The following is a 12,242-nucleotide window of genomic DNA, read 5'->3' on the forward strand; positions in this document are numbered from 1 at the left end:
TTGGAGCAGTTTTAGAAGGCAGAGAAGAAATGAACTGGTCCATTTGGTGGTTAGACCCGTCAATAATACTGTCAAAATAATTGTCTTCTTGCCAAGTGCAGTACAGTGGGTGCCAACAGAGCAACTAAGATGTCAAAAGTACTTCACGTTAGGAATCTCTGGATCCCGAGAATTTGTTTACCACATCCTTAGAGGAGTTCAGGAATGTGGCTTAGAGTCCAAGCAGCCACTGATTCTTCTCTGGGAGGTGGTACACCACGTTCCTCTGCGTAGATGGGGCGTTTCATGTTTTCTCTTTCACGTACCATCACAGCTATACCACCCAGACAGGGACACACAAGAGGCAAGACTCAGATGCCCAACAGTTACAGAGATTCTGCAGGAAGCAATTTAACAACCACAAAAATGTCCTTGGGCCTCTCCCTGGTGGAGTCTGCCTACCCCTGAGGTATTTCTTTTAATCTCCCTGGGCTCCCAGCTTCCTCACTGGCCTGTCTTCTTATTAGTAGACAGTACTTTCCTTAGTTGCCTTCTCTCTTTCTCTGATCTTCCAACCATGCAACTGAATCTCTTCTCATTTTAATGCCCCAGTATCTCATTTTTAAAGTGGGAACTGCTTTGACTTTTAGTTTCTTCCCATTCATTCCTTTCAAACAATTGAAATCAAAGTTATCCCACTCCTCGGTTTATACCCAAAGGACTTAAAATCAGCATACTACAGAAACACAGCCACATCAATGCAGCTCAGTTCACAATAGCTAGACTGTGGAACCAACCTAGATGCCCTTCAACAGATGAATGGATAAAAAAAAACTGTGGTATATATACACAATGAAATATTATTCAGCCACAAAGAATAATAATATTATGGCACTTGCAGATAAATGGATGGAACTGGAGAATATCATGCTAAGTGAAATAAGCCAATCCCAAAAAACCAAAGGCTGAATGTTTTCCCTGATAAGTGGATGATGATATATAATGGGGGTGGGGGGAGAAGGGAGTGAGAGAAGAATGGGGGAACTTCAGATTATGTAGAAGGAAATGAGAGGGAGGGAGGGTATGAAAAATGGTGGAATGAGACAGACATCATTACCCTATGTACATGTATGATTACATGAATGGTATGAATCTACATCATGTACAACCATAGAAACGAAATGATGTACCCCATTTGTGTACAATGAATCAAAATGCAGTCTGTAAAAAATTTAAAAATAAATAAATGATTTTTTAAAAAAGAAGTCTTATGCAGAGAAAAATTCATACACATCTGAACAAGTTTCAAACTCAGGTATTAATCCCAGAAATCAGAAGGGCCTTTTCCTTAATAAACAACCCAAGAATGAGATAAATAACTTGCAGGGGAAACTAGTAGTTTTGTCCCTAAATTTGGTGTCACATTACACATGTCCAAATAGGAAATATCTTTGGAAACACATTCTCTGATGTTCTGTGTGTAAACCCATGCAGTTATTTTAGGATAAATAAGAAATAACTTCCTAGATCTAAGAGAAAATATCAGATGTTACCAAGACCCAGAGATCAAAGTGGAACCCAGCCCCAAAACATCACTTGGGCAGTGAAAGGAGAGAAGAAGTTTTGGGTTTTGAGTAGGGGTCAACAAACATTTTTTTGTTTAAAGTCAGAGGGCAAATATTTTAGGCTTGGAAGTTCATAAGGTCCTTATCACAGCCACTCAATCTGACAGTGTCACATACAAACAGCCCTAGCCAAGTGACTGAGCACAGCTCCGTCTCGTGAGAACGATGGACTCTGAAAATTGACGCTGGCACAGTTTTTACGTGTTATGACCTGCTCTTCTTCTAACTTCATCTAACCACTTAAAAATCTAAAAGCCATTCTTAACTCATGGGTAGAACAAAAACAGGAGGTGGGCTGGATTTGGCCAACTCTGTTTTAGAGGAAACTGCATACCAGAAAGAAGGTCAGTTTTCCCACTCCTTTCAGGTTTGTTGTATATAAATGAAATAATGCATGCAAAGTAACTTAGCTCAGTGCTTGTACATGCATGTGCCCTGTAGATGATCCTTATAATGCTATTAATTTTAGCCAACATTTCTAATTATATCCATAAGGATTTTAAAGCACCACATTACTACTGTTATTGTTGTTGTTGTTATTTACTGAAGTTCACACAAACTATTAACTGGACTAGCACAGACTCTGTGCTGTAGACTTAAACTCCCTCTAAAATCCTCTTTCCTTTATAACACTGACTTACAAACTATGTCCATAGTCTTTTGAGAGGTACCTAAAGGAGAAGCTGGATTGACAGCTTCAGATCCACTAGTTTAGTCCATTTTCTGTTGCTAACAAAAGACTTGAGACTGAAGAGCTTATAAAGAATAGAGGTTAATTCAGTTCATGGTCCTGGAAACTGGGAAGTTCACGACCACAGTGGAAGCATCTGCTTGGCTCTGGTGTTTGCCTTCTTGCTGCAACATGACTTGGGAGGACACTGCATGGCGAGACAAAACAAGCATGCCAGAAAGAACTCACTTTTATAACAAAGCCACTACAATGATAACCCCTTAACTCATTAATCCATGAATCCATAAATGAATTAATTCATTCAGGATGGCTCTACCCTCATGACCCAATCACTTCTCAAAGGTCCTACCTCCAAACACCATAAACATAGGAATTTGGAGATTAAGTTTTCAACACGTGAATTTGGGAAACACATTCAAACATAGCACCTCTATCCTCGCTTTCTTATAGTTTATATTTCTTTTGAAGCAGGAGCTCCACCACTTTAAAAAACAAACAACAAAGAAAACCATTGTAAACCATGATTCCCATCATGCGGTCATGAAGCATGAAATCAATAGCAATCCAAGAACAGGACCACATACCTAGATCTTTTAAGAAATTAAAAAAAAAAAAAAAAAGGCTTATGAGAAGTGAAGCAGTGGGTTTGGGATAAGCCAGGCAAATTGATATGATTTCCTCCAGGAAACTCAGTTTAGAGGGGCAGTAAGAGGTCTTAACATACAGAATTGGTCCACAGCAAAATTAGTTTCCAAATCTTCCCCAACCTCATTTTCCCCTTCCCTGCACTATATGAGCACAGCCACCTGCTTTACTTACGTGAGACAGGCCTGGTTACCTCGATCCCACATATTCTTTGAGTGCCTACTTGTACTATTGTTCCAGAGATAACTGTGGAATATGTCATCCCACTCTGGAACTTGTGTCCAAAAACGATGAAATTCTGAGAGAGGTAATTGTTAATCCAAAGGTAGAATTTCATGTCCCTTTGACTCTGATTTTTCAGATTCCAATTTATTGCTCATGTGAAGATAATTTCATTCTCTGGACCCAGAGATGCAAGGTATGAAGAGGAGACTATGAATATTTGGGTCAAAGCAAACAGACAGACAGGCTTGTTTTCTGACAACCTAAATGGAACATTAGCGGCCGAATGATTTTGAAAAGCTCTCCACAAAACTGAATTTACCTATGGGATGGTATTCAGAAACTCCCTTTTGTCTTAAAGTTTAACTGCGCTCCTGTCTCCCTCCCTTGCTATAACACTTTGGATCCACTGCTTCTGGGTAACCAATTCTTACACTTAAAGTATAAAACTAGGAAAAGCTAACCTTCTTCCATTTGAAAAATTAATCCTTCACCTTAAGAAGGGATTTATGTTTTTGAGTCATAGAAAAGCCAACACCTCCAACACTTAGAAGCAGCATCACAAAAAAGAAAAAAGAATGAAAACATCAGCAAATCAATTTCCCTTTCTGCACAGATCTGAGAGATGAGCTAGTTCTCATGTCTGCGAAGGGGCTTCCGGCTCTGACAAGTTGAATCAGCATGCTGCAAATTGTTCTCAATGGTTTTTGGACGACATATGGTAGCTGTAAGAAACTGAATTGGGTCAGGCTAACTTTTGCAAGGTGCCTTAGGATTTCAAGAGATAAAGGAAAACTCATAGCCCTGAAGGTCTTGTAGCTTTTATGGTCACCTACGATGTGAGTGAAAACTATCACAGATATCTGAGATGGAATTCACTGTTTCCTGACTTTCTTAACTTTATTATTAATATGATTCATGGGTGTGGCCTGTGGAAGGCACTGTTCAGATCTTCCCGTGAAAAAATATGGGCTTAACTGTGGTAAGCATTCCATTTTGTATATGTATGTTTTAGTCAGCTTTTTTGCTGCTGTGACTAAAGGGACCTGACCAGAACAACTGTAAAGGAGAAAAGATTTATTTAAGGGCTCACGGTTTCAGAGGTCTTAGTCCATAGAAGGCCAGCTCCATTCCTTGGGGCTTGAGGTGAGGCCAAACATCATGGTGGAAAAGTGTGGCAGAGGGAAGCAGCACACATGACCAGCAGGAAGGAGGGGGAGGGGGAGGGGAGGAGGAAGAGAGAAGGAGAGGGAGAGGAGAGGGAGGGGGAAGGAGACTCCACTTTCCAGATACAAAATATGTACACCATAGCCACGCCCCCAATGATCCACTTCCTCCAGCCACACCTCACGTGCCTCTGGTTACCAATCAGTTAATCCCATCAGAGATTAATTCACTAACTGGGTTAAGGCTATAATCTAACATTTCTCCTCCAAACCTTGCATTGTCTCACATGTGAGCTTTTGAGGGACACCACATCCAAACCATAACAATGTCTATAAAACATCTCATTATATACCTTAAGTACATGCACTGAAAAAAAAAAAAACTACAGTAAAAAGTGTAGTTACCTGCTAGTCTACAGCTGCCACAGTTTGGGGTCCATTGCCACATCTCTACTAAGGCTATGCTTCTCTGAGCTACTTCTAGCTAATGACTGAGCGCAGGTTGGTGGGCAGGGATAGAGAGCCTACAAGAGCCAGATGGTCTGCCCAAGAGAGCAAGAGGTTACTCTGGGCTCCCGTCCACCTAGCCAAGACTTTTCAGAGCGGCCCTGCAGATCCACTTGCCCAATTCTTCTTCCTTCCTACTCTCCCTTCATGAATGCCAGATTTGCAACAAGGTCTAAGGCTCTCCTCAGCTGTATCTGTCCCCCTCCCCTTTATCCTTCGCAAGTGCCGTTCTCCAGTAAATGGCTTGCACTTCTAATTCCACCTTAGAGTCCATTTGCTAGAGAACCTAAACAGAGGCAATGAGGAAGGAGCAAACCTTGGTTTCATTTTCCTTTATTCCATGTCTAAGTTCTTCTCTGCAGGCTGCTTCATCTTTCCAGCCTGCCCAGGCTCTCCCCTTAAGCAGCAGCTGTGGCCTTGGCAGTGTTTACCCTTGGCAGTCATGTGGTCTTTTGCCATTTACTTTCCCAACAGAAACACCAAGCCTAAGCAGACTGGAAACGCAAATGTATCTTTAATGAATCAAAAGTAAATATGAAAAGCCAAGAAGGTGCTGAGATAGTAGGGCAAAGTCTACCCCAACTGGAGATTTGAGGTGTATGTATGTGTGTGTGTGTGTGTGTTTATTCTCAATTGGAGGAGGAAATAATAGCAAACATACCAAATTAGAAATAACTGACTCCTCCTAATTTTAATGAAAATTAATATAAATGCATCATTTTACCTTTTCAATTCCCTTATGTACCCCCACACTGCTAGAGCTCTTAGCATGTATTAGAACGGATTCACTTGTTTCGTTTCTTTCTCTAGTTTCACAGATTAGTAAAATAGTCAAAGTTGGTCGCAGGGAAATAAATATGAATGAGTTGAATAAGTCACCAACCCTCCAATCGCTGTTTCATCAAGTTGGTTGCTATAATTTAAAATAATCGTTGTCCTGTTTTAAGTTTTCCAAGTAATCTATCCAAGTTAGCTATAACTTTGTACTTCATTTTAATTGCTTAAATGAAAAGGATCTAGGAAATCACATAAGACAGTGAGTAAAAAGTAAACAACTGGTTGTGACCAAGTTGCTCACCTGGAGGCAAGCAGAAAGATCTAACGTTTCTGAGAATGCCTTGCTCCAGTGGATTCTAAGATCAGAAATTATTATTTTAATTGAAACACAAACCTAATCCTATCTTTTTACAAGTCCTAAGTATATGAATTCTGTTCACTTTGGCTCAAAACATAAAAGATGAGTTACCTCACCAAACCTATTTGTCCACCCCACAGAGATTTCATTCTCAGGGAACAGAAACACTGTTCTGTTCCTCCCTCTCCTTTCTCCTGCACCATTTTTCCAAAGCCTACAAGGACAGCCTTAGGGGCAGTGATTGAGTGGGCTGGGGGTTATGCTAGCAGCACTAGCAAATACTTTGAGATTTCTCATCACCTTTGACCTACCACTCCCTACCCTCTGCCAATAAAAAGGTGAGAAATCAGTATTAAATTATCTGAACCAAGTATTGTAACAAATGTATACACCCTGCCCTCCCTGCTTCCTTCCATCTGCATATGGCCTAAACAGCTGACTGAGACAGTCTTTCATCTTTAATCTAATCAACTCACTTTCCCATGGGAAACAACCAATGAAGCCCAAACCTACGTACCAAACTCTTTCTAGACCAAGGCAGCTCACCACATCAGACATTTCAAAAAAAAAAAAAAATCCGTCAAAGTGGCTGCTGTGAGTCACTAAGGACAAACAGCATTCCTGAAAGAAATGAACACAGCTAGCAGAAACATGTTCATGCTTACTTTGAAAATGCTGTAGGTCCCTGTAGACCTGAATGGCATTTAGGCCTGAATTCTCTACATCTCTAGGATACCTTCTATTTTCTGTTCAATTTCCTGTAAACATAACTATCTCCTCTCCATTTTTTAAAATTATAATAAACTAGCATCAGAAATACTTCTAATATTTGGCATATTCCTTAACATTCTTGCAATTATTGTTATGAGCCCAGGAGTACTCAACTATAATTTTCTCCAAACCATTGGCCTCCAATCCGGGGGTCATGACACATATATAACTTCCCAACTTAGTACATACACACACACACCCCAAAACAAATAGACAATAGAAGAGCAGACTACAGAAAGGAGACATGACAACTAAATATAAAACAGAATCCAGGACGAGATGTCCTAGAACATAAAGAAAACAGGTTACAACTAGGAACTCAGAAAAGTAGGAACACAGTAATAATGTGTCAATATTGGTTCCTTAGAATGAAAAATGTACCATAGAAACATATGATATTAATAACAGAGGAAATGAGGTGTGGTTATATAGATAACTCTTTGTCTTGTCTTTGTATATTTTGCATATCTAAAAGTATTTTTTTAAGTTTATTAAGAGAACAACACCAAAAAGGGGCGGCTGAGGCTGGAGGGACTGAGGTGAGAGGGGCTCTTTCTGCCTAAGCCCTGTTTCCTTCCATGCGCGATGCTGACCATTCAGTCTCTTTGGCAATCACGCAGAAGGAGTAAAAAGCCATAAGATGATGAACACAAAGCACCTCGGATGTGCACGAGAAGAGCAGCTGACTAATGAAAAGTGGAGAGATTTTAAGCCGAGTCTCGCAGCTCACTGTTCTCTACCCAGGGCCAGAGGGAGGCAATGAAGCTCTGCGAAATTTACACGGAAATCTGAACCGAATCCAAATCATCAATTGCCAATGAACCTACCCCAAATCAGACAGGAAATTCAAACCAGAACCTTTTTCCTGTTTGAAGAGAGGTGCAGTTTTGCCTTTTCTTTCTTTCCTGAAGAACAACCGAGTGAGTAATGAAACATATGAATCAGATGGAAGGAATAAAACTTGGGATAGAATGGCACAAAACCAAACAAATCCTTGGAGCTGGAGAAAATCCTGGCTGTGATAGGAATCCGGGCCTTTCCAATGTGCAGCTGAATGAAGCAAACGAACCTCAAAGCCAAAGGTATAGGCATGAAACTTCATAAAGGAACGTGTGGGGATCCAAGTGTTCCTGAACATGTGCTGATTAATTTTCCAAAACTCCACAGAGCACAGTTTTTCAGGTCAGCTGAAATTTGAATTGGTGCAGACTAAGGGCTCAAACCATATGGATATTATGAAAACCCTTCCTTTTATTAAATAGGCTCTCCCCTCCCTGAAGTCACTCACTGCCCATTCTTTGGATTTTGTGAGAAAGTCCTGCTAGCCCCTGAATTTAGTGGAAGATAGTTCTAACCCTTGAGTGTACTTTTGCCTAAAGGAGTCCAGGGTCCCTCAAGCACCCTGTCTAAATTCAGTGCTTCTCAAATGCTTTTTCTGGAAGGGAAATTCTTGTATGAAAAATCATCTTTGGAACCTCAATACAGAATCAATTCAAATCAGAGCTGCTCTGGATAGTGAGGAAGAGAAGATCCAGAGTCACTCACTTTATGGACCATGTTAATGTTTATATTTAAATGTACAGAATTGTCATAATTTAAGAGGACACATTTAAAAGCTGTCCCTGTGTTTAGTATTTAGTTGATCAGTACAGAGGAATAATTTTTTTGTTATACATTATGGTAAGATAGCAATTCTACTTCACTTGAGTATAGTTGATAGACATACTTCCTTGTCCCAGGGAGCCCCAGGAACTAAAGTGTTTCTCAACAGACTTAAAGTCTAGAAGAAGAAAAGCCTTAAGATGAAAACTGGATGGGACAGAAGTAGGGAGATGCCCATCCTCCTTCCCCTGGGAATACAGAACTGCCACATACTCCAGTTGCCCCTGCAGGTAAGTTGGGAGCAGGCGCTGGCCAAGGAAAAGTGGGTGGAAATAATATGTATCTCTTCATAGACCTGGTCTCTAAAATGTCTCATGCACAATCCCTCTTTCTCTCTCTCTCTCTTTCTTATTCAAACACTGCAAGATATGAACTCACAAGATGGAGGGAGACCAGATGCCTGAGCTTCTATTTCAGTAAGAGTGACCCAAGAAAGCCATGTTGCTCACATCACACCCGGCCATGAGGAAGAAAGAAAACTTTCCTGTTTTAAACTACTGAGGATTGAAAGGATCATTCATTACCACAGCAAGACAGATTATTTTGACAGCTACAGAAGATGTGGACTTTATAAAGTTATTTAATTTTTTATTTTAAAAATTTTACATCATGTTTAAAAGGCTAAATTTAGCCTGAGTCTTCCCAATATCATAGATTCCTTTTTAAATACATTCCTAGAAAAAGGTTCTCATTCATGAAGAATTGACATTCTTTATCCAAATACATAAGACTTATGTCATCTATTACAGCATCCTTTTGGCCCAGATGCCAGAAATCTTAGGAAAAAATTAAATGTTTAATCACAATAATTGGTTTTCCCCTCTAAACTAACTGACTGAGGTTGCTGATTCTTTTACATTGGTTTGATTTTCTATGTCTTTCTTAACAGTCTGATTTTTTTAAATTAATTGAACAACTCGATCCATTTTGGGGGAAAAAAAATGTGGTGTAAAGAAGCAAATCTTCCAAGAAAAACAACACTGACAAAATAAACAAATGTCAGGAACTGTCTTTAAAGTAACATTTAGTTTGTGTGATGTTAACTTACCCATCGATGTGTCTCTTTTAAGTGGATGTCACATCACAATTATATGCAGATGTTTGGTACAACACCATAATTTACAGGAACAGCTGCTCATCTCAGAGAAATTCAGGAATGGTCTTTGTGCTTCAGCTAATGGCAAAGTACTTGGCCAATATTAAGGAATATCAACCTATTTGTAAGGAACTGCTTCCTTCCACGGTCAAACCCGAACAGCATGGGTGACAAAAGAACTTCCATTTTGTGAAAAACAGAGTCAGATTTTTAAAAACAACAGAACTCAGTTCAAACAATCTAGTTTTTTCTATCAAAGTCTAAAGAATCCTTCACGATTGTAAACCTGATGACAAGACCACAAGACTTCTCTTTGCAGTAAGCGCGTCATCATATTATATTACGTAACAGTTTCTGCTGGAATGTTAATATAGCATTCCTCCTTTCTGGTGACCTAATGTATCGAAGCTAATAGCAGGTGCCCCTTCCACGTGCTGAAGAATGGTTCGCATGAAGCATCAACGTTACAAACACAAGAATGGCAAGAGAATGCAGCCTTGGTCCCCCGCCCTGACAGGCAGTGTTTCCACATTCTGAAGGAGTCGTAAGTGTGTACACCCAGCAGGAACACACTGCCTCCCTTCTTTCTGTATGCCAAGGCCGTGTTTTATTTTTAAATGTCAACCAGGCAGATGAAGAGCTAAAGTAAACAAAGGCATTTAACACCTCTAAACCACAGGTTTTAATTTTTTCTCTCTCTAAAATGGAGATAATCAAATACAAAATTAGTATACACATGGGATTAGTTAAGATCACAGACTTTTTTTCTATGGATCTGGAATAGCTTTTAGAGGCTAGCTTCCACACGGGCTTGCAAATTGAGTTACAAAGGTCCTGTGAAGCCTGTGAAGTCCTCAGTGGGGGAGCAGGATAGGGATCCCCAATGAGAATAGCTCCATCCTCATTTGTTCAATCTAGGCTTCAAATTTCACCTTAAAAGGAAGGTTCTGATGCCGACAACATTTAAAACCCCTTAAACAAGTGTAGTGGTCATAGGACTGGGATTCAAACCAGTTATGCCACTTAAATGACTCACAAAATAACTTTCCTAGTTATAAAGTGGGGGTAATTATAAAAACTAGTCCCTATACATGAGAGGACTACTGTGAAGAAGAAATGGTCAAATAAGGCAGTAGATGTGTGGACACTATCCAAACATAAGGTGCCATAAAGTGTCATATTAGCATGATTTGTTATATAATAATACTGGCAGTTTGATATGACATTAGGGCTGGAAATTGGGGAACATAGGCATAGCACATTCCAGACAGATGTGAGTAATGATCTCTTCTCTCCGAATGGTGTCACAGAGTTGAGCAGTGTGAGGGCCTTGACAGGTCCATGCACAATGCTGTATCTCCTCTGACCAGCCTCCTGGCACTGGGCCGAGCTGGGCTGGGCATCTGGGTTGCTGTGGTCTAAGTGTTCATGTTGAAGTCAAATCCTGTGTTCATGTTGAAAGGCGGATCATTGGGAGCTGATTAGGTCATGAGTGTGGAGCCCTCATAAAAGGCATTAGTGGTCTTATAAGGAGTCCTAAGGGAGCTATTTTGTCCCTTCTGCCGTGTGGAAATGTGACAACCAGACCCTGTGTTTGAAGAATAGAACCTCATCAGATACTGAACCTGATGGTACTTTGATCTGATATTTCTCAGTCTCCAGAACTGTGAGAAATAAACATTTTTGGTTTATAAATTTCCAAGCATATAGTAGCTTGTTATAGCAGCCCAAGAAGATAAAGACAGGTGAATTCAAGTAACTGCACCATTGTGAGCATGTGGGGAAATTCGGACATAGGACAACTATTTTGAACCATGGTTATGAGGTCCTCTAGTCCCAAAGGGTACCTCCGAGTTCTTATCTTCACAAAGGGTCAGAAACAATAGAGTAACTCTGGCTATGGCAGGTGGGATCAATATGCTCTGGCAGCAGCTGGTGGGAGGCAGATTTGGTTTGGATGAGGCATAGAACAGAGATTCTAAAACAAGGAGAGAGGTGTTTTCATTCTGGAGTCAGGTATCCTCATCACTGGCTGGTGGAGGTATGATGGGTGATCACCTGTTTTCATACCTTTAGGCAGGTGTTTATGTCCAGAAATCCTGAGAACTATGAACTTCCCAAGCTTTTGTGAATATTGCCCATGAGTAAAATATTTTATTATTAGTGTCTGCCTTTATTAGATTTTGTCAGTAGACAAATAAAAAGGTAATTTCTCCCTCCTTCCTTCTAAAGAAATCATCAAGCTTCCTTTTCGTGCTCCTTGGACCCAAGTCTGTCCTGAAGATTATCTTCATCTGCTTTTTTGCTGAGGGCAGATGGCAGAGATGGGAATTACCCTGAAAGAGTGAGTATGAGGGGAATGTGGCTGGTGAGTGGGGTTGGGGTGGCTTGTGACAATGCTGACAGGAAGTAACTGAAAAATGGAACTGGGTATAAGGAGAGAGGGCAGAGGTGCTGCCAGTGCACAGGAGAGCAGTGTGGAGTGTGCAGCCCCCATGCAAGTGGTAGGTGTGAGCTGTGAGCTTCCAACAGAGGCCTTTAGAGGTCTGAGCACCAGCAAAGCAGTCTGGGAGCCTCAGCACCCAGGTGAAACACGCACAATCACTGCACCTCTCTGTGAAGAACAGAAGCCTCCAGAGTGCCAGACTAAATTCCTGAGGCCCTTCCCAGTATTTCTGGGCCAGGTTTCCTCTCTGATCTTCGGTGGAGAGTGAGAATAAGAAAGGCCGTCCTTGGATCTCTC

The 12,242-nt window shown here is 40.7% G+C and overlaps 1 long non-coding RNA gene across 1 annotated transcript; it reads left to right on the top strand.

The window, feature by feature from the left end:
- Positions 1-3,303: 3,303 nt before the first annotated feature.
- Positions 3,304-9,381, top strand: LOC306644559. The gene is made up of 3 exons (XR_013759413.1): positions 3,304-3,358; positions 8,513-8,633; positions 8,770-9,381. It is a non-coding gene; the product is annotated as an uncharacterized lncRNA (long non-coding RNA).
- The last annotated feature ends 2,861 nt before the right edge of the window (positions 9,382-12,242 follow it).

Source organism: Sciurus vulgaris (genome assembly GCF_902686455.1).
Source record: "Sciurus vulgaris genome assembly, chromosome: 14".
Lineage (NCBI taxonomy): Eukaryota > Metazoa > Chordata > Mammalia > Rodentia > Sciuridae > Sciurus > Sciurus vulgaris.